This window comes from Oncorhynchus gorbuscha, linkage group LG05, assembly GCF_021184085.1.
Source record: "Oncorhynchus gorbuscha isolate QuinsamMale2020 ecotype Even-year linkage group LG05, OgorEven_v1.0, whole genome shotgun sequence".
In the NCBI taxonomy this organism is placed as follows: domain Eukaryota; kingdom Metazoa; phylum Chordata; class Actinopteri; order Salmoniformes; family Salmonidae; genus Oncorhynchus; species Oncorhynchus gorbuscha.
In genome coordinates, this window is record NC_060177.1 from 58,149,613 (window position 1) to 58,171,386 (window position 21,774).

Consider the following 21,774-nt stretch of genomic DNA (forward strand, 5'->3'; position numbering starts at 1 on the left):
GCGCTATAGCACTCAATATGTGGACAACTGTTGTAAATCGTAGAACGTTTTTCTTTTGTATTCAAAATAGTGAATTAATTTGATAATAATACACTTACACCGAGTGTACAAAACATTAGGAACTGCTCTTTCCATAACATAGACTGACCAGGTGAATCCAGGCGAAAACTATGGTCCCTTATTGATGTCAGTCCACTTCAATCAGTGTTGATGAAGGGGAGGAGACAGGTTAAAGAAGGAGTTTGATGCTTTGAGACAATTGAGACATGGATTGTGTATGTGTGCTATTCAGAGGGTGGGCAAGAAAAATGATTTAAGCATCTTTGAACGGGGTCTGGTAGTAGGTGCCAAGCTCACTGGTTTGAGTGTGTCAAGAACTGCAATGCTGCTGAGTTTTTCATGCTGAGCAGTTTCCCGTTTGTATCAAAAATGGTTCACCAACCAAAGGAAATACAGCCAACTTGACACAACTGTGGGAAGCGTTGGAGTCGACATGGGCCAGCATCCCTGTGGAATGCTTTAGTCACCTTGTAGTGTCCATGCCCCAACAAATTGTTCTGAGGGCAAAAGGGGGTGCAACTCAATATCAGGAAGGAGTTGCTAATGTTTTTCTCACTGACCGTGGATTTCACATATGAAGTACGAGGCTAACAGTCTTCAGAAATGTTTTCAGCATTATCAGAAAAAAACTGCTCCCCCAAAACTACAACTTTAAGATCCAAAAGTGTGATTTTGGGGAGAAGGTATTTGAGTGCGCTTGATGCAGAACAAACAATTTTTGTAGTGTGAGCGAACTCTTCCCTAAGCAAGAAATACATGTATATATACCATCTCAGTGCATGCTGATATACAGAATGGGGTACATTCAAATGTGGAGTAAAGAGACAGGAACATCAGCTCAGGTGCAGAGTCACATCATATTTGTGAGCAGAAGAAAATCCGTGCACAATAAATGTGCAGACACACATGTCAACGCCACTGCTATTACTCTGCCTATAACTCCAACTCCTGACATAATGTAACCAAACAGCAAAAATCCCCAACAGACATTTTATGATCTGTTTGATTACTCGTGTGAAATAGTGTTCTCAGTTCCTTTTATAAATCACAGGTAATCCCTAAGAGGTAGTGACAGCTGATTCAATGACACCTGGGACTGTGCTGGTGGAGATAAAGTGTGGCGAGTTTTAAAGGGACGGGTCCAGAGAGGGGACAGCGCAACATTATCTCCAGCCTGGGGAGCCTAAATCACTCTTAAAGAGACAGGAGCCTCCATGAAGTTCGGGGGACTGGGCTCTCTGAGAAGGACTGACACATATAAACCAGACCTGATCACTCTACCTGTCTGCTGCGGACGGACGGACGGACGGACGGGAAACACACAGGGCTCCGAGTCTGAAGAGTTTCCTGTGGAACAGAAAAGGGAGATCATTCATACATCTAATGGGACCCATAAATCCATGTATTAACTACGCCACACCATATAACGGGGCACAGCCCGGAGAAATAAGACACAGATGAGGGCAGGCAGGGAGAGGCCCGAAAAGACACATCAATTAAAGGGTGGAGGAGGTGAGGAGAAAGAGGTGGAGCGGAGAGGAGGAGGGAGGAGGGACGCGACAGCATTCAGAGTGAGAACAGAAGGAGAGAATAGAGATTGATCTGGTTCATTTCTAAACGTAATCCCGGGTGATCTTGAGAATCAGAAAAGCAGGAGAAACACAAAAGAGAAGGACAGGGGTGAGAGAGAGTGGGGCCCAGCGCAGGGGTGAGAGAGGGTGAGAGGTGGGGGGAAGGGGACAGAGCTGGGGCTGTGTGGTGCGGCGCTAACAGGCCCCTGGGGAGCTGGAAGGCGCTGTAGGACCATATGGGGAACGGTGAAAGAGAGGGAGCCCAGGGGCCTGGGTGTCTTGCCCCAACCAAACCAACCCCAGCTTCAGCTGTTCCCCTGGAGCCATGGGTCTGCCTGGGGACTAGACACACATAACAAAAACTACACACACACAGGACAATACACCACCAGCCTCTGTGCAACACAACACACCATCCACTGTGAGAATGAGCATTGCACCAGCCTTGTAACCAAGGTAGGGACAGATACCTTGCACAGTCTCTCAACAATTTTCATTACCAGAGACTTGCAAGATATGGTGTTCATCCTTGGATCACTTCTTGCATTAGAACTGACTCTTGAGAACAGCATAAAGCAATGTCAGCTAAGTGACAGGTCAGCATGATCCCACATGTTGTGAGACACTGGCCTGTGGTCTAACGTCTACAGAGGGCACCTATTCTTATACTCTTGCCTGGACTTATACTAAGTGCTTTGAAGGGTCTGTCGTACGGGTCTTGCGGCACTCAATATTGTAGCTCTCAGATGAGCAGATCATTCCTGTCCTCAGTGTCCTCAGTAGGTCAGGACGGACAGTGTTGTCCATGACTGCAATATCTTATTGACAGTGTCACTCAATATGTTATATATAGACAGTGGCCCACCCCACTATCACTTGCTGGCAGCAAATTCTCTTCTCCAGCTCTATCCTAACCTGAGGGAAAGGACGTCTCATCCCCACAGTGGATTGTCTTCTCCAGCTCTATCCTAACCTGAGGGAAAGGACGTCTCATCCCCACAGTGGATTCTCTTCTCCAGCTCTATCCTAACCTGAGGGAAAGGACGTCTCATCGCCACAGTGGATTGTCTTCTCCAGCTCTATCCTAACCTGAGGGAAAGGACGTGCCATGGCTACAGTGGATTGTCTTCTCCAGCTCTATCCTAACCTGAGGGAAAGGACGTCTCATCGCCACAGTGGATTCTCTTCTCCAGCTCTATCCTAACCTGAGGGAAAGGACGTCTCATCGCCACAGTGGATTGTCTTCTCCAGCTCTATCCTAACCTGAGGGAAAGGACGTCTCATCGCCACAGTGGATTGTCTTCTCCAGCTCTATCCTAACCTGAGGGAAAGGACGTGCCATGGCCACAGTGGATTGTCTTCTCCAGCTCTATCCTAACCTGAGGGAAAGGACGTCTCATCGCCACAGTGGATTGTCTATCCTAACCAGCTCTATCGCCACAGTGGATTGTCTTCTCCAGCTCTATCCTAACCTGAGGGAAAGGACGTGCCATGGCCACAGTGGATTGTCTTCTCCAGCTCTATCCTAACCTGAGGGAAAGGACGTCTCATCGCCACAGTGGATTGTCTTCTCCAGCTCTATCCTAACCTGAGGGAAAGGACGTGCCATGGCCACAGTGGATTGTCTTCTCCAGCTCTATCCTAACCTGAGGGAAAGGACGTCTCATCGCCACAGTGGATTGTCTTCCTGGAGCTCAATAGAAGAGTAGCACCTGTCCCTCTGTAATAATAATTCATATTTGTCTCTCCATGCCATCTTACCAGCACAATGAGCTGCCTCTGCACTGTTCTACTCTCCAGACAGGGGCTGCAGCCAGGCAGTGTTCAGGTTGGGCTGTTCTGCTGCAGGCAGGGCTGACGAGGGGAGGATCTTCCTGGTAACACCTGCAGTGTGACTGTACCTCCCACCCCCCTCTGCTCTGCCTGTCACCGGCTGCCTCCCTGCCTGCCTGTCAGCCACTCCCATCCATTGTGTCGTTTGTCTGCTGTGTGTCTCTTGCACCAATTCCCCCAGTTCAACTTGGGATGACAAACAGCTAATTAATTTTTCTGATGCCAGAAGAAGCAAGACTCAAGCTGGGGGGGACTGCCTTCAGCAAAAACTGGAAGAAGAGAGATTCATTTCAGATCTGTTTTTGTGTATGTGTAGCATTTGCATGAGTGCTCGTAGGGACTTCTGTGTCTTGAAGAGGATGAGAGATTTTCACTTAGTTCAATGCCTGCCCCAGCCAGGGAGAAATGAGGTAAAAGACAGTTCTCTTTCCCCATCTCTCAGTCTCTCCATCTCTCTCGCTCTCTCTCTCTTTCCCCATCTCTCTCTCTCCCCATCTCTCTCCATCTCTCTCTCTCTTCTATCTCTCTCTCTCTCTCTCTCTCTCTCTCTCTCTCTCTCTCTCTCTCTCTCTCTCTCTCTCTCTCTCTCTCTCTCTCTCTCTCTATCATTCCATTGTCCCTAACCCATACTCTATCTTCCATAGTCTGTCTCCCCCCTTTCTCTTCTTCCTATAGCACCCTCCCTCTCAACAGGCCTCATCTATCAATATGAACAAAATTAGTACCCTATGTTCATTACAATTAATTGTAAAAAAGAAGGGGGAAAAGCCTTTTGTAAACTAACACTCGCACATGACTTTTTTCCCACTTTGCGGATAGCCATGTACTTACTATGACTGAGATATGTGGATGTCTCTGCTAGCTATCTTAAGATGAATGTATGAACTGTAAAGTCTCTCTGGATAAGTGCGTCTGTTAAATGACGTTATGACATAATGTTAATGTTTAACAAATGACATAAGGTTAATATTATGCAAAACCGACAGATTTATAATATTTTAGAGAAAGAACTGAATCAACTACAGACATATGCAAACACATATTTCTAAAAAGGCAGTTCACCTGTTGAATGGATGTGTGAATTAATCAATTATATTCAAAGTTATGCTAAATTGTTATCATAAAGATTATAATTATTATTCAACTAATTCAATGAACATATGCAAAACACTCATCGATGATTAAAATAAGTCATGTTTTTTTGCTGCTTCAGCTTACTTGCTGCTGAAATGATTGCATACCCAATGAACTAGTTGCATACCCAATGAAATGATTGCATACCCAATGAAATGGTTGCATACCCAATGAAATGATTGCATACCCAATGAAATGATTGCATACCCAATGAAATAGTTGCATACCCAATGAAATGATTGCATACCCAATGAAATGGTTGCACACCCAATGAAATGATTGCATACCCAATGGAATGGTTGCACACAAGCTACACACATGTACAAGCTTGATGAAGGTCAGTTTCTTTATCTCTAAAACACACAGATGCAAATGCATGAACACGCGCACACACGCGCAAACCTGCGTGACCAAAATGTGTATTTACATAACTATTTCAAATGTCCTTACCAGGCTGATAAATATAAAGAATTCTTTCAATTTCAATTTTTCTTGGTTTGGTAAGCAGGGGACATCTTAGCAACCAATTACATGAATGACTGCATTGTTCAATGTTGATAGTATACGTTATGAAGCCCAGCCCAATGCTTCTTCTGTTTAGTGACATATAGAACACCATCTCTTTCTGAAGACATACAATAGCTGTGTCTCAGCATGTAAAACATCCTTTCCTTTCCAGTCTGTCACATGAAACACACGTTATTAGTTTCACACTCAAAATGATGTAGAGAAAGGTTACTTAAGTGAAACGATTGGGCCTTGAGTTTTAACCAGTGCATATATCATCAAGCAATCTGAGAGCAATAATCATCCATCATTATTGAGACGACGCCACAGCTTAGGAAACTAGCTAAGAGAATGGAAAACAGATTTAGAGATGGGGGAGGGAGGGTGTTCTTGTGTGAGCATATATTTATGTATAACTGTGCTGGGAGAATATGCCTATCTGAACAAGAAAGAGTGCACATTTGTGTGTGTGTGTGTGTGTGTGTGTGTGTGTGTGTGTGTGTGTGTGTGTGTGTGTGTGTGTGTGTGTGTGTGTGTGTGTGTGTGTGTGTGTGTGTGTGTGTGTGTGTGTGTGTGTGTGTGTGTGTGTGTGTGTGTGTGTGTGTGTGTGTGTGCGCGCGCGTGTGTGCTTCCCCAGTCCCTGGGCGTAAGGTGAGAGGGTTGTTGTGTGCTGTGTTTTATTGCGCTCCAGCCTGTGACTGAGCCAGACTTTTAATTGCGGTTGTGGAGGTGGGGATGGCGGGGGTGATGGTGGGAGGGGCTGCCAGGCCAGGCTGCTCGTCACCCTGCTGCCATGCCGTGTGCTGCTGGGAGTCAGGGAAGGTCCTGATCCCGCTCCCCACTCCCCTGGGGCTCCTGGCACAGCACACTGTCACCTCTTCTCTTCCCCCTGACGCTGCACACCTGAGGTTCTCTCACTACACCATGCCTCCCTGCTCCTCCACCCCCCCACCTCCATCCCTGCTGACATTATACAGCTCACAACGCCTGTCTATGCGCGTCGGTTGATCAATAGGCCTGACTCGGAGCGTATCGACGCTGGCATCGGCCTCATTGATCACATCCAGCCTCCATGGCCGGTTTATCAAAGATAATTGGGCCCAGGAACTTGCCTCCTTATGAGTGACAGTAGGCTGAAAAGATAATCAACTGGATCTGCTCCAAACACAATCCCAGCAGGACTAGCAGGGCTGGCGGCAGAGGGGAAGTGATTCGCTGTTTAAACCACCTTTTGGATGAGCATATCACTATCACTACTATATTTATCACCACCACTATCACTGCCACTATCATCACCATCATTATCACTACCATCACCACCAATATCAATGCCACTATCATCACCTCATTATCACTACAACTATCATCACCACCACTATCACTACCACTATCATCACTACCACTATCACTACCACTATCCTCAACATCACTATCACTATCATCACCGCCACTATCACTATCGCTATCGTCACCGCCAATATCACTACCACTATCATCACCACTATCATCACCAGCACTATCACTACCATCACCACCATCATCACTACCACTATCATCACACCAATTTCATCCCCTCCACTATCATTACCACTATCATCACCATCACCATCACTACCACAATCATCACCATCACTATCACTACCACTATCACAACCATTATCATCACCACCACTTTCATCACCACCACTATCATCACCACCAATATCATCACCTCCACTATCATCACCTCCACTATCACCACCACTATCATCACCACCACTATCACTACCATCACCACCATTATCACTACCACTATCATCTCCTCACTATCACTACCACCACCATCACCACCACTATCACTACCACTACCATCACCACCACTATCACTACCACTACCATCACCACCACTATCACTACCACTATCATCTCCATCACTATCATCACCACCACTATCACGACCACAATCATCACCACCACTATCACTACCAATATGATCACCTCCACTATCACCACCCCTATCACTACCACTATCATCATCACCACTATCACAACCATTATCGTCCCTACTATCACTACCACTATCACCACACCAATGTCATCACCTCCACTATCATTACCACTGTCATCACCATCACTATCACTACCACAATCATCACCACCACTATCACCACCACTATCATCACCACTACTATCATTACCACCAATATCATTACCTCCACTATCATCACCTCCACTATCACCACCACTATCATCACCACCAATATCACAACCATTATCGTCCCCACTATCACTACCACTGTCATCACACCAATTTCATCACCTTCACTATCATTACCACTGTCATCACCACCACTACCACTACCACTATCATCACCACCAATATCATCACCTCCACTATCACTACCAATATCATCACCTCCACTATCACTACCACTAGCATCACCACCACTATCACTACCACTATCATCACCACCACTATCACTACCACTATCATCACCACCACTTTCAGTACCATTATCATCACCACCAATATCATCACCTCCACTATCACTACCATTATCACCACCACTATCATCACCACCATTTACAGTCCCCAAATCCAAAATGAATTCACAGCAACGCACAGTATTATAAAGAGCCATGATCGCATGGAACTCCCTTCCATCTTCTATTACTCAAGCAAACAGCAAAATTACCTTAATAAAATGATGAAACAACATTTCATGGAACGGCGGGGACTGTGTCGGGACATACACACAAACACACACACATAGACACTCTAACACACAGATCATTTTTGGTTGTATTGTTGGTACTATTCTTAGTGTTTGTCGTATTGTTGGTATTATTCTTATTGTTTGTCGTATTGTTGGTATTATTCTTAGTGTTTGTTGTATTGTTGGTATTATTCTTATTGTTTGTCGTATTGTTGGTATTATTCTTATTGTTTGTTGTATTGTTGGTACTATTCTTATTGTTTGTTGTATTGTTGGTACTATTCTTATTGTTTGTTGTATTGTTGGTATTATTCTTATTGTTTGTTGTATTGTTGGTATTATTCTTATTGTTTGTTGTATTGTTGGTACTATTCTTATTGTTTGTTGTATTGTTGGTACTATTCTTATTGTTTGTTGTATTGTTGGTATTATTCTTATTGTTTGTCGTATTGTTGGTATTATTCTTATTGTTTGTTGTATTGTTGGTACTATTCTTATTGTTTGTCGTATTGTTGGTACTATTCTTATTGTTTGTTGTATTGTTGGTATTATTCTTATTGTTTGTCGTATTGTTGGTATTATTCTTATTGTTTGTTGTATTGTTGGTACTATTCTTATTGTTTGTCGTATTGTTGGTATTATTCTTATTGTTTGTTTATTGTACTATTCTTTTGTTTTGTATTGTTGGTACTATTCTTATTGTTTGTTGTATTGTTGGTACTATTCTTATTGTTTGTCGTATTGTTGGTACTATTCTTATTGTTTGTTGTATTGTTGGTACTATTCTTATTGTTTTGTTTGTTGGTACTATTCTTATTGTTTGGTATTATTCTTATTGTTTGTTGTATTGTTGGTACTATTCTTATTGTTTGGTATTGTTGGTACTATTCTTATTGTTTGTTGTATTGTTGGTATTATTCTTATTGTTTGTCGTATTGTTGGTACTATTCTTATTGTTTGTGTTTGTTGGTACTATTCTTATTGTTTGTTGTATTGTTGGTACTATTCTTATTGTTTGTCGTATTGTTGGTACTATTCTTATTGTTTGTTGTATTGTTGGTACTATTCTTATTGTTTGTCGTATTGTTGGTATTCTTATTGTTTGTTGTATTGTTGGTATTATTCTTATTGTTTGTTGTATTGTTGGTACTATTCTTATTGTTTGTCGTATTGTTGGTACTATTCTTATTGTTTGTCGTATTGTTGGTACTATTCTTATTGTTTGTTGTATTGTTGGTATTATTCTTATTGTTTGTTGTATTGTTGGTACTATTCTTATTGTTTGTCGTATTGTTGGTACTATTCTTATTGTTTGTCGTATTGTTGGTACTATTCTTATTGTTTGTTGTATTGTTGGTATTATTCTTATTGTTTGTTGTATTGTTGGTACTATTCTTATTGTTTGTCGTATTGTTGGTACTATTCTTATTGTTTGTTGTATTGTTGGTACTATTCTTATTGTTTGTTGTATTGTTGGTACTATTCTTATTGTTTGTCGTATTGTTGGTACTATTCTTATTGTTTGTTGTATTGTTGGTACTATTCTTATTGTTTGTTGTATTGTTGGTACTATTCTTATTGTTTGTTGTATTGTTGGTGTTATTCTTATTGTTTGTTGTATTGTTGGTACTATTCTTATTGTTTGTTGTATTGTTGGTACTATTCTTATTGTTTGTTGTATTGTTGGTACTATTCTTATTGTTTGTTGTATTGTTGGTACTATTCTTATTGTTTGTTGTATTGTTGGTACTATTCTTATTGTTTGTTGTATTGTTGGTACTATTCTTATTGTTTGTCGTATTGTTGGTACTATTCTTATTGTATTGTTGGTATTATTCTTATTGTTTGTTGTATTGTTGGTACTATTCTTATTGTTTGTCGTATTGTTGGTATTATTCTTATTGTTTTGTTTGGTACTATTTGTATTGTTGGTACTATTCTTATTGTTTGTCGTATTGTTGGTACTATTCTTATTGTTTGTTGTATTGTTGGTACTATTCTTATTGTTTGTCGTATTGTTGGTACTATTCTTATTGTTTGTTGTATTGTTGGTACTATTCTTATTGTTTGTCGTATTGTTGGTACTATTCTTATTGTTTGTTGTATTGTTGGTACTATTCTTATTGTTTGTCGTATTGTTGGTACTATTCTTATTGTTTGTTGTATTGTTGGTACTATTCTTATTGTTTGTTGTATTGTTGGTACTATTCTTATTGTTTGTTGTATTGTTGGTACTATTCTTATTGTTTGTCGTATTGTTGGTACTATTCTTATTGTTTGTTGTATTGTTGGTACTATTCTTATTGTTTGATGACTTCGTCAACCATTTTGAAAAGAAGGTCGACGACATCCGATCCTCGTTTGCTAAGTCAAACGACACCGCTGGTTCTGCTCACAGTGCCCTACCCTGTGCTCTGACCTCTTTCTCCCCTCTCTCTCCAGATGAAATCTCGCGTCTTGTGACGGCCGGCCGCCCAACAACCTGCCCGCTTGACCCTATCCCCTCCTCTCTTCTCCAGACCATTTCCGGAGACCTTCTCCCTTACCTCACCTCGCTCATCAACTTATCCCTGACCGCTGGCTACGTCCCTTCCGTCTTCAAGAGAGCGAGAGTTGCACCCCTTCTGAAAAAACCTACACTCGATCCCTCCGATGTCAACAACTACAGACCAGTATCCCTTCTTTCTTTTCTCTCCAAAACTCTTGAACGTGCCGTCCTTGGTCAGCTCTCCCGCTATCTCTCTCAGAATGACCTTCTTGATCCAAATCAGTCAGGTTTCAAGACTAGTCATTCAACTGAGACTGCTCTTCTCTGTATCACGGAGGCGCTCCACACCGCTAAAGCTAACTCTCTCTCCTCTGCTCTCATCCTTCTAGACCTATCGGCTGCCTTCGATACTGTGAACCATCAGATCCTCCTCTCCACCCTCTCCGAGTTGGGCATCTCCGGCGTGGCCCACGCTTGGATTGCGTCCTACCTGACAGGTCGCTCCTACCAGGTGGCGTGGCGAGAATCTGTCTCCTCACCATGCGCTCTCACCACTGGTGTCCCCCAGGGCTCTGTTCTAGGCCCTCTCCTATTCTCGCTATACACCAAGTCACTTGGCTCTGTCATAACCTCACATGGTCTCTCCTATCATTGCTATGCAGACGACACACAATTAATCTTCTCCTTTCCCCCTTCTGATGACCAGGTGGCGAATCGCATCTCTGCATGTCTGGCAGACATATCAGTGTGGATGACGGATCACCACCTCAAGCTGAACTTCGGCAAGACGGAGCTGCTCTTCCTCCCGGGGAAGGACTGCCCGTTCCATGATCTCGCCATCACGGTTGACAACTCCATTGTGTCCTCCTCCCAGAGCGCTAAGAACCTTGGCGTGATCCTGGACAACACCCTGTCGTTCTCAACTAACATCAAGGCGGTGGCCCGTTCCTGTAGGTTCATGCTCTACAACATCCGCAGAGTACGACCCTGCCTCACACAGGAAGCGGCGCAGGTCCTAATCCAGGCACTTGTCATCTCCCGTCTGGATTACTGCAACTCGCTGTTGGCTGGGCTCCCTGCCTGTGCCATTAAACCCCTACAACTCATCCAGAACGCCGCAGCCCGTCTAGTGTTCAACCTTCCCAAGTTCTCTCACGTCACCCCGCTCCTCCGCTCTCTCCACTGGCTTCCAGTTGAAGCTCGCATCCGCTACAAGACCATGGTGCTTGCCTACAGAGCTGTGAGGGGAACGGCACCTCAGTACCTCCAGGCTCTGATCAGGCCCTACACCCAAATAAGGGCACTGCGTTCATCCACCTCTGGCCTGCTCGCCTCCCTACCACTGAGGAAGTACAGTTCCCGCTCAGCCCAGTCAAAACTGTTCGCTGCTCTGGCTCCCCAATGGTGGAACAAACTCCCTCACGACGCCAGGACAGCGGAGTCAATCACCACCTTCCGGAGACACCTGAAACCCCACCTCTTTAAGGAATACCTAGGATAGGATAAAGTAATCCTTCTCACCCCCTTAAAATATGTAGATGCACTATTGTAAAGTGGCTGTTCCACTGGATGTCATAAGGTGAATGCACCAATTTGTAAGTCGCTCTGGATAAGAGCGTCTGCTAAATGACTTAAATGTAAATGTAAATGTAATGTAAATGTTTGTCGTATTGTTGGTACTATTCTTATTGTTTGTCGTATTGTTGGTATTATTCTTATTGTTTGTCGTATTGTTGGTACTATTCTTATTGTTTGTCGTATTGTTGGTACTATTCTTATTGTTTGTTGGTACTATTCTTATTTATTGTTGGTACTATTCTTATTGTTTGTCATATTGTTGGTATTATTCTTATTGTTTGTTGTATTGTTGGTATTATTCTTATTGTTTGTTGTATTGTTGGTATTATTCTTATTGTTTGTCGTATTGTTGGTATTATTCTTATTGTTTGTCGTATTGTTGGTACTATTCTTATTGTTTGTTGTATTGTTGGTATTATTCTTATTGTTTGTTGTATTGTTGGTACTATTCTTATTGTTTGTCGTATTGTTGGTACTATTCTTATTGTTTGTCGTATTGTTGGTATTATTCTTATTGTTTGTCGTATTGTTGGTACTATTCTTATTGTTTGTCGTATTGTTGGTATTATTCTTATTGTTTGTCGTATTGTTGGTACTATTCTTATTGTTTGTTGTATTGTTGGTACTATTCTTATTGTTTGTCGTATTGTTGGTACTATTCTTATTGTTTGTTGTATTGTTGGTACTATTCTTATTGTTTGTCGTATTGTTGGTACTATTCTTATTGTTATCGTATTGTTGGTATTATTCTTATTGTTTTATTGTTGGTACTATTCTTATTGTTTGTTGTATTGTTGGTACTATTCTTATTGTTTGTGTATTGTTGGTATTATTCTTATTGTTTGTTGTATTGTTGGTATTATTCTTATTGTTTGTTGTATTGTTGGTACTATTCTTATTGTTTGTTGTATTGTTGGTATTATTCTTATTGTTTGTCGTATTGTTGGTACTATTCTTATTGTTTGTTGTATTGTTGGTACTATTCTTATTGTTTGTTGTATTGTTGGTATTATTCTTATTGTTTGTCGTATTGTTGGTATTATTCTTATTGTTTGTCGTATTGTTGGTATTATTCTTATTGTTTGTCGTATTGTTGGTATTATTCTTATTGTTTGTTGTATTGTTGGTACTATTCTTATTGTTTGTCGTATTGTTGGTATTATTCTTATTGTTTGTCGTATTGTTGGTATTATTCTTATTGTTTGTTGTATTGTTGGTACTATTCTTATTGTTTGTCGTATTGTTGGTACTATTCTTATTGTTTGTTGTATTGTTGGTACTATTCTTATTGTTTGTTGTATTGTTGGTATTATTCTTATTGTTTGTCGTATTGTTGGTACTATTCTTATTGTTTGTCGTATTGTTGGTACTATTCTTATTGTTTGTTGTATTGTTGGTACTATTCTTAGTGTTTGTATATGGTTGTGTTTTAAATCTGTGTAACTCTCCTTGTCTATCAGTGTATTGTTACTTGTCATGTTTTGTGTTTTGTGAGGACCCCAGGAAGAATAGTTGCTGTTTCGGCAGAAGCTAATGGGGAACCAATAAACTACTATCACTACCACAGTCATCACCTCCACTACCACTACAACAATAATCACTACCACCACTACCACTACCACTACCACAATAACCACTACCACCACTACTGCTATTGCAAATCGTACTATGACTATTACTGCCAGCACTACTTCAACAATATGTACTGCCATCCCTACTATAAGTATTACTGCTATTACTACTATTATCTGGACAACCTCCTCAAGCTCAGTATTAGAATGAGTGTGTTAGGTGATAAAGTGCTTTAATAAAGGCTAGTGATAATAGTGATATTGATATTCATTATGACATGGTCTGGACTAATCCCATTATGTTCCCATTAGAGGTCATCTATATGCAGTACCAGTCAAAAGTTTGGACACCTACACATTCAAGTGTTTTTTTTAAATTTGTACTATTTTCTACATTGTAGAGTAATAGTGGAGACATCAAAACTATGAAATAACACACATGGAATCATGTAGGAATCAAAAAAAGTGTTAAACAAATCAAAATATATTTTGTATTTGAGATTCTTCAAAGGAGCCACTCTTTGCCTTGTCAGCTTTGCAACACGCTTTGCATTCTCTCAACCAGCTTCAGTCGTCACCTAGAATGCATTTCAACTAGCACTTTCCTTCTTAATGTGTTAGAGCCAATCAGTTGTGTTGAGACAAGATAGAGGTGGTATACAGAAGATAGCCCTATTTGGTAAAAGACCAAGTACATATTATGGCAAGAACAGCCCAAATAAGCAAAGAGAAATGGCAGTCCATCATTACTTTAAGACCTGAAGTTCAATCAATGCGGAACATTTCAAGGACTTTGAACGTTCCTTCAAGTGCAGAAGCAAAACCATCAAACGCTATGATGAAACTGGCTCTCATGAGAACCGCCACAGGAAAGGAAGGATAAGGATAAGGATAAGGATAAGGATAAGGATAAGGATAAGGATAAGGATAAGTTCATTAGATTTACCAACCTCAGAAATTGCAGCCCAAATAAATGCTTCAAAGAGTTCAAGTAACAGACACATCTCAACATCAACTGTTCAGAGGAGACTGCGTGAATCAGGCCTTCGTGGTCGAATTGCTGCAAAGAAACTAAATGACACCAATAATAATAAGATACTTGCTTGGGCCAAGAAACACGAGCAATGGACATTAGACCTGTGGAAATCTGTCCTTTGGTCTGATGAGTCCAAATTTGATATTTTTGGTTTCAATCGCCATGTCTTTCTGAGACACAGAGTAGGTGAACGTATGATCTCCGCATGTGTGGTTTCCACCATGAAGCATGGAGGAGGAGGTGTGATAGTGTGGGGTGCTTTGTTGGTGACACTGTCAGCGATTTATTTAGAAGGAGCTCTTAACCAGCATGGCTACCACATCATTCTGCAGCAATACGCCATCCTATCTGGTTTACGCTTAGTGGGACTATCATTTGTTTTTCAACAGGACAATGACCCAACACAACTCCAGGCTGTGTAAGGGCTATTTGACCAATAAAGAGAGTGATGGAGTGCTGCATCAGATGACCTGGCCTCCACAATCACCTGAACTCAACCCAATTGAGATGGTTTGGGATGAGTTGGACTGCAGAGTAAAGGAAATGCAGCCAAGAAGTGCTCAGCATATGTGGGAACTCCTTCAAGACCGTTGGAAAAGTATTCCAGGTGAAGCTGGTTGAGAGAATGCCAAGAGTGTGCAAAGCTGTCATCAAGGCAAAGGGTGGCTACTTTGAACAATCTAAAATACAAAATATATTTAGATTTGTTTAACACTTTTTTTTGTTACTACATGAAATATAAACACATTTAAAACTTCAAATGGTTTTGCTGGAGACAGCCAGCAAACCACTTAGCAACCGTTGCTCTTCTCTTACCGTCATAGTAATCACACAATATAATTTACAACCAGAGGGGGGGGAAATGAAAACAGTTAATAGGGAACGTGAGCTGGGATTAGACCGTCATGAGACAGGTTCGTTTGTGTTATATGTGTGATGTCATAGTTTTGATGTCTTCACTATTCTACAATGTACGAAATAGTCAAAAAATCAGAAAAACCCTTGAATGAGTAAGTGTGTCCAAACTTTCGACTGGTACTGTATATATAAACTCCCAGTAATGTATTGGGTAAAACACCAAGGTTTCCGAATCACCGTGCCTTCTTCAGACCCTGAAAAAGCCACAGTGATGCCGAAACATTGGTGTTTTATCCAATACATTACAGTGAATTTACTGTATATATATGCAGAGTGCGCGACTCTCTTTCTTTATTTGTATCTATTCACTGTTTATTCACTGTTAGTCAGCACGTCTACACAAAATACTTTCTCTGGGTGTACGCCAGCTTTTTACACATACAGCCACTTCATTGGTTTTGTTCACTGAGCACTTGTGCAAATGCAGAATTAAATGACTCACTATATTGACAGAGAGAAACACTGTTTCACTACATTCCTATATTACAATATTAAGAGGTGACTGTGGGTGAACAAACAAGCCAGACCATGAACCAGAAAATCTCATTCACTGTTTAAGAACATTCAAAGAGGTTCAAGAGGTAGCGCATCCATGTCAATTATTGAATAGGAAATCAATAGAGGTATTCAAATATGTGCAAATACAGGTATGCTACATGTAAATCAATTGCATGTAGCATATTAAGTAGCTTATCTCTACTGATGACCCACCTAAAAGCTAGCCTTCATCTTGTTGTAGTTAGACTCTTAGAAATGAAATGGTTTTCGGCTGTCCCCATAGGAGAACACTTTGAAGAACCTTTCCTGCTTGCAGGTTCAACCCTTTTGGGTTCCGTGTAGAACCCTTTCTACAGAGGGTTCTACATGGAACCCAATCGGGTTCTACCTGAAACCAAAATGAGTTATCCTATATTTTCTAAGAGTGTAGCAATACCAACTGCACACACAGCAAGAGCCACCCCAAAATAGATATACTGCTGAGACATAATGGTAGGTGAAGCTTCAGGCCCATGGCATAGGCCTACATAATCAGATCAGAGCATGATAGAAACCAAGCAAGAATCAACCTTTTATTTCGGAGGCTGCTATTGCACATGTATAAGCAGCTACAAATAAGTCAGAGGAACAAGAGTCAGTCAGACAGACACAGAGCTGCCATCCCATCAGCAAGTTGGTCTACACTACAGCATGCCCCTCTTTATTTCATGCCCCCTAGACCCCCCCTCACCCCCCTCGCTCAGTCCAAACCCCTAGTGTGTTAGTGTTCCCCTATGCTCAGTCCAGCAGCTCACCAGCTCACTACCGAGAGGAATTATGTTAATGTATGGGCCTCTCTCTCTCTACCCAGCCCTTCTCTGCTCACCGGGCGGACTTGCCTTAGGGCCCTGCTGCTAGTTTTGACAGAGCATCCCCTGATACTTGGGATTAGTCCAGCTTGTTTGGCTTAAACTAGGAGGGGGATCTTAGGGTACTTTGAGTTTTTTGGAGGCTCGACTGGAGCCAGATGCCTCCTGCTTTCATCCCCAGCAGGATAGACCATGCTCTCCCCCAAGGCCTGCCTACAGCCATGGACAGCAGCGGCAGCACCACCACTAGCAGCACAGTCAGTGTCAGCATGGATACAGATACAGAACATACACTCACACACAATCATGTACAACATCTAGTAACTAAATTGATACCACAGTACGGTATCCAAGAAGAAAAAAAACACAGAAACAGCCATATAACAGAAACCCTATCCAAAGTATAGGTGTGCACGCATGGACACACACATTCACACACACATTCACACACACATTCACACACACATTTACATTACAACAACTGTGATTTCCTCCTGTCAGTCACGTTATTCATAACACAAGATGAGATATGTCCGACCATTCAAAATGAGGGGAACTTGTGTAGGGATCTAATTGTAACGCTCCTCAAGGCTCTGAGGGACGCCTTACACGAGGAAGTCCTTTTTTTATGGCAAAATTCCTGCCCTGCATTAATGGAGGCGTTGGGCTGCAATCCCTTTGAGAAAGGCTTGAACTTCTCTATTAAAATGGCTGACCTGTGAGCCTTGGTTCAAACAGCCGGCATGCACATTAACATCACCTTCCATGCTTTAATTAACACCTAAAGAGGAGAAAGAGAATAAATAAGGTGAGCACAAGTGATCTCCATTTCAGCAGCCGTCCCTAGCAGGAGATCACACTATACTATTCAGAAATGTCAGGCGGATTCAAGTAGAGTCAAGGAAAGTCCTCCCATTATACTGCTCTTCTATTTCCAGGCAGAAACATACTGGTGCTTCAGTAGCTCATTGATCTATGTGCAAAAAGGAGTGTGTAAAACAGATTTGAATCTGAGAAGTCCTTTTCTTTTAGTCTGTTATAATGGCATCAGACCAATGGACCAATCATCTCCCGAGTGGCGCAGTGGTCCAAACTACTGCATCTCAGTTCAAGAGGTGACACTATAGTCCCTAGTTCAAATCAGGCTGTATCACATCCATCCTTGATTGGACCAGTGCACAATTGGACCAGTGTTTTTGGGGTTAAGCCATACTTGTAAATAAGAATTAGTTCTTAAAACTGACTTGCCTAGTTAAAAAATAATAGAAGAAAATAGGAATGGAAGAGGGGAGGGACATACCTGGGATCACCATCAAGGAGATGGAGATGAACCCTTCTATTGAAACAAGGATGAAGCAACATATCACATTCCTATCCCTCAGTGTCAAAATGAGAGGAGGCATGTCTCTACTAGAGGGGTAGGTCACTGAGGCCCAGGGGTGATGTCAGCCTATTAAACTGATTTCACAGGTTCCCTTAACGAAGCCTCTGGCATGTTAACAGACAGGAAGCATCCTATTTCACTCTTTTCTTCTCTTCCCCTTTAAGATGAGTGCATGTGAGACTTATCGACAGCTCCTGGCAAACAGGCGTGAAGAAGGGCAGCTGATGGGGTAGCCCTCTCAGGACCCCACGGCGGCCTTGCCAAAAACACAGGTGGTATTCTACACCAGTCCTGAGCTCTTTAATACCCAGCAAATCTCCATTCTCCCTCCATCTCATCTCTTCTTCTCTGCCCCCTTTCCAGAAAAGGGCAAGGGAAACCTGATCCTGAATGTTGAGCATTGGAGCACTGGGGTCTTGGTTTCTCTCTCACACCTTGCATGAAACAGCTACAGAGATCCTACCCCCCTCTCTCTCTATCTCTCCCCTCCTCTCCTCTCCTCTCTATCTGCTGGGTTTTCTTCCATCTCTCTGCTCTCTGCTGTTTCCAGACTGTTCCTTCAGTAGCGCTCCCTGCAGCACATGTGTTCCCTCTTCTTTCATCAAGGTAACTTTACTGCAGACAAATTAATTAATAATTGGCGCCGGAGGACATGGCTGACGTTTTAGGGGCTCCTAACCAATTGTTATTTGTAAGTTATTCTGTACATAATGTTTCTGCCACCGTCTCTTATGACCAAAAAGAGCTTCTGGATATCAAAACAGCAATTGCTCACCTCGTACTGGACAAAGGCTTTTTCTTTAATGAGTCGGACGCAAAGGATTTACTTCAGACACCGGACAAGGCCCAAATCCGCAATTCGCATGAAGAAGAGACAGAGATATAGGGGTCGTAGGTCGGGGTGCCTTGTAAGAATCCAACGGTGAGTGGGTAACCCGCCTCTACTATCAGTCCTATTAGCCAACATGCAATCATTGGAAAATAAACGATCAAGATTATCCTACCAACGGGACATTAAAAACTGTAATATCTTATGTTTCACCGAGTCGTGGCTTAACGACGTCATGGATAACATACAGCTGGCTGGGTTTTCCGTTCATCTGCAAGACAGAACAGCTGCCTCCGGTAAGACAAGGGTTGGCAGTCTGTGTCTATTTGTAAATATCAGCTGGTGCATGAAATCTAATATTAATGAAGATTTTGCTAGCCTGAGGTAGAATATCTCATGATAAGCTGTAGACCACACCATAGAGTTTTCATCTATATTTTTCATAGCCATCTATTTACCACCACAAACCAATGCTGGCACTAAGTCCGCACTCAACGAGCTGTATAAAGCCATAAGCAAACATGAAAATTCTCATCCAGAGGCGGCACTCCTAGTGGCCGGGGAAATTAATGCAGGAAACTTAAATATGTTTTAACTCATTCCTACCAGCATGTTACATCTACAACCAGGGGGGAAACAAACTCTCAACCACCGTTACGCTACACACAGATATGCATACAAAGCTCCCCCTCACCATCCATTTGGCAAATCTGACCATAACTCTATCCTCCTGATTCCTGCTTACAAGCAAAAAGTAAAGCAGGAAATACCAGTGACTCACTCAATACAGAAGTGGTCAGATGATGCAGATGCTAAGCTACAGGACTGTTTTCCTAGCACAAAATGGGATATGTTCCAGGATTCTTCCGATGGCATTGAGGAGTACACCACATCAGGCACTGGCTTCATCAATAAGTGCATTGATGACGTCGTCCCCACAGTGTTCATATGTACATACCCCAACCAGAAGCCAAAGATTACAGGCAACATCCAAACTGAGCTAAAGGGTAGAGCTGTCACTTTCAAGGAGCTGGACTCTAACCCCGACACTAGTAATAAATCACGCTATGCCCCCCGACGAACCATCTAACAGGCAAAGCATCAATACATGACTAAGATTGTACCTACTACAATGGCTCTGATGCTCGCCGGATGTGGTAGGGCTTGCAAACTATTACAGACAAGAAAGGGAAGCACAGCCGCAAGCTGCCCAGTAACACGAGCCAACCAGATGACCTAAATCATTTGTATGCTTGCTTCGAAGCAAGCAACAATGAACCATGCATGAGAGCACCAGCTTTTCCAGACGACTGTGTGATCACGATGTCCATAGCCGATGTGAGTAAGACCTTTAAACAGGTCAACATTCACAAGGCCGCAGGGCCAGACGGATTACCAGGACATGTACTCCGAGCATGCGAAGACCAACTAGCAGGTTTCTTCACTGACATTTTTAACTTATCCCTGACCGAATCTGTAATACCAACATGTTTCAAGCAGACCACCTTAGTCCCTGTGCCCAAGAACACCAAGGTAATCTGTCTAAATGACTACTGGCCCATAGCATTCTTGTCTGTAGCCATGAAGTGCTTTGAAAAGTTGGTCATGGCTCACATCAACACCATTATCCCAGAAACCCTAGACCCAATTTGCATACCGCCCCAACGGATCCACAGATGACGCAGTCTCTACTGCACTCGACACTGCCCTCTCCCACCTGCACAAAAGGAACACCTATGTGAGAATACTGTTCATTGTTTACAGCTCAGCGTTCAACACCATAGTGCCCTCAAAGCTCATTACTAAGCTAAGGACCCTGGGACTAAACACCTCCCTCTGCAAGTGGAATCTGGACATCCTGACGGGCAGCCCCTGTTGGTAAGAGTAGGTAACAACACATCTGCCACGCTGGTCCTCAAGACTCGGGCCCATCAAGGGTGCGAATTCAGTCCCCTCCTGTACTCCCTGTTCACCCATGACTACATGGCCAAACACGACTTTCCTGACGACACAACTGTAGTAGGCCTGATTACTGACCACAATGAGACACTCTATAGGGAAGAGGTAAAATACTAACCTCTCCAAGATGTGATCAAAACATAGGACATGATCGTGGACTATAGGAAAGGGAGGGCTGTGCACGCCCCCATTTTCATCGATGGGGATGCAGTGGAGCAGGTTGAGAGCTTCAAATTCATTGGTGTCCACATCACCAATGAACTGTCATGGTCAAAACATACTAAGACAGTCGTGAAGAGAGCATGACAATGCCTATTCCCCCACAAGAGACTGAAAAGATTTGGCATCCTCAGATTCTCAAAAACTTCTACAGCTTCACCATCGAGAGCATTCTCACTGGTTGTACCACCCCCTGGTATGGCAACTGCTCGGCCTCTGACCGTAAGGCACTACAGAGGGTAGAGCGTACAGCCCAATACATCCCAGGGGCCAAGCATCCTGCCATCCAGAATCTCTATACCAGGCAGTGTCAGAGGAAGTCCCTATAAATTGCCAAAGACTTCAGCCACCCTAGTCATAGACTGTACTGGAGTGCCAAGTCTAGGTCCAAAAAGCTTCTTAACAGCTTCTACCTTCAAGCCACAAGACGAACCAAATGGCTACCCGGACTATTTGCAGTGCCCCCCCCCGCTCTATAATTATTTGTTATTTTTCTATGTTTTTCAATTTTTCATTTTTATTCATATTTATTTATTGTTTACTTCAGTACATTTAGTAAATACTTTCTGAACACTTATTTTTTTCTTAAAACTGTATTACTGGTTATGGGCTTGTAAGTAAGTATTTCATTTCATTTAATTAATC